The sequence below is a fragment of the Cucurbita maxima genome, unplaced genomic scaffold (assembly GCF_002738345.1).
Source record: "Cucurbita maxima cultivar Rimu unplaced genomic scaffold, Cmax_1.0 Cma_Scf00003, whole genome shotgun sequence".
Lineage (NCBI taxonomy): Eukaryota > Viridiplantae > Streptophyta > Magnoliopsida > Cucurbitales > Cucurbitaceae > Cucurbita > Cucurbita maxima.
In genome coordinates this window covers 5,785,833-5,787,790 of record NW_019272019.1, presented here as the reverse complement: position 1 = coordinate 5,787,790, position 1,958 = coordinate 5,785,833, and the positions used below count along the sequence as shown (strand labels likewise).

Genomic DNA, 1,958 nt, shown 5'->3' with positions numbered 1-1,958 from the left:
AAAAAAAAAAAAAAAAAAAAAAAAAAAAAAAAAAAAAAAAAAAAAAAAAAAAAAAAAAAAAAAAAAAAAAAAAACAGAAATTCTGCTGGGATCTTAATTATGCGAGATCAAAATCGGGAAAACTTGATTGCAAGAATCAAAACGAGGTTTCTTTTCCTTTTGGGCGGGGAAGAAATTAGATCTAAGCCAGAAATCCAAAAATGGTGAATGCATTGACGAAATCAAAAGAGAAGAAAAACTGGGAAAATTCGGCTAATATTGCGAAGAAGAAAACACACGAAGAATTAGTTTCCCCTTTTATGTTTTCAAACGAAGAACATGGTTCAAACTGGTATCTCCGAATAGCGAGAAATCCAATGAAGGAAACAGGCATAGAACGAAAGGGGGGGAAATCCCATCCGTGAACAGTTCTGGAGATGGAAATTCGAGAAGCCACCCAGAGAAAGATATTCTGTCACCAGATGAATAAAAAAAATTCTCTGATTCTTCGAAATGAGGAAGAGAAGAATAATGGAAGAAGTACACTTCTTGAAGAAGAGCAAGAGACAATTGAAAATGGAGGAAAAGGAGGTCAATAAAATTGATGCATTACCTGAAAACTTCAACTGAAGCAAACAAAAACCAGCGCGGAAAATCAAAAGGGAAGCAAACGAGGCCGATTGGTGCCGTGAGAAGAAGAATAACGAAGAATCAAATAGAGGTTGAATTTAAAAAGAACCTCTCCGCTCCCAACCACCACCATCGAATGGGTGAAAAGCGAAAGAAGCCACGATACAAAACAACTGCACACCAAACTCCCGGACTAAATCTCAAAAACCGAGTTAAATACACACGATCTACGATTCAGGAGAATTTTCTTTACCTGTGATTCAAAGAAATTCCAAACGCAGCAAAAAACTAGACGATGCTTGCTTCTTTTACTCTTGAGACTGTGCGAAAATGCGAATCAGAAACCAAATTGCAACGACGGAGTTCCATCTCTCAGAGTTGTCTTCTTCGACTGTCGAAGAAAAAGCGTGTTCCCATCGGCAATATCCAGTCTCCAATCTTTACAACAGTTCGGATTTTCTTCAAATAAACGCTTAAATCCGTTTAAAATGCATCTGCAAGGAAACACAGATAAAAGAAAATCAATTAACAAAGTTTTCACAACGCAAAACAAAACTAACAGACGACGCAGTGAAAGAATTTCTCACAAATTCACAAGCCTCTGTAAACTACAAGACCGCCTTCAGGTGATTACAAATGAAACGAACCCGATTGGCCAAATAAGGAAGCGAAATTCGCTCCGAAATCAAATCCACTTCGAATTTCTACAACTAAAAAACTCCCGAACGTATTCGCGAAAAAAAGAAGAAGAACAACAATCACGCCTCTTGACTTTCCATTCAGACAGATCAATTCCAGAAGACGGAGAAAAATTGAAGCAAGGAACGAAATTGTTCCTCCTGCGAGCTTTACAAATGAAAGATCCTCAGCATTTCAGACTCGAATTGAGAACACTAAACTTAGTCCCGATTGCGGACCAATAAGGAGAGAAAAAATGAAAAAAGGAAGAGATTTGATGGAGCGCCACAAGAACTACAGAGAGCTTCTTCTTCTTCTTCTTCTTCTTCTTCTTCGTCCCTCCTTTTCAACAAATACAAAACTCACCCTTCTGCCCGTCCTAGAAGAAACGGAATTTTATACCCTCCATTACAGATTGAATCCCACACTGCTTTCTCCACCGTTCATCACACATCAAACGGCTCTCCTTCACTCTCCCCATCGTTCCCTCTCTATGTCCGCGTTACGGCGTCGCCTCGTGTGTTCCTACTCCCTTTTTTCCCTCACGGCCTTTTTTGACGTCAAACGGAATCTTCAACGCCGTCAAGTTTCTGTGTTAATTTTGGGGAAAATAAATGGGTCTGTGCGACGGCCCATTTGGAGCAGAATGAATTTGCAGGGCCATTGGGTCC

General features: G+C 39.5%; 1 protein-coding gene across 4 annotated transcripts in view; it reads right to left on the bottom strand.

Moving 5' to 3' along the window:
* LOC111477254 (rho GTPase-activating protein gacZ-like) overlaps positions 1-1,675 on the bottom strand; it is a 5,016-nt gene extending 3,341 nt beyond the window's left edge. For 2 of the 4 annotated variants that reach the window (XM_023121311.1, XM_023121309.1), the window contains exons 1-2: positions 1,197-1,672; positions 863-1,103 (exon numbers count right to left, since the gene is read on the bottom strand). The gene's annotated coding sequence lies outside the window, so the exon portion shown is untranslated. Of the gene's footprint in view, positions 1-592; positions 751-862; positions 1,104-1,196 lie in introns of those variants that run through there. The other 2 variants (XM_023121313.1, XM_023121310.1) reach the window with 2 other exon arrangements.
* Positions 1,676-1,958: the final 283 nt, after the last annotated feature.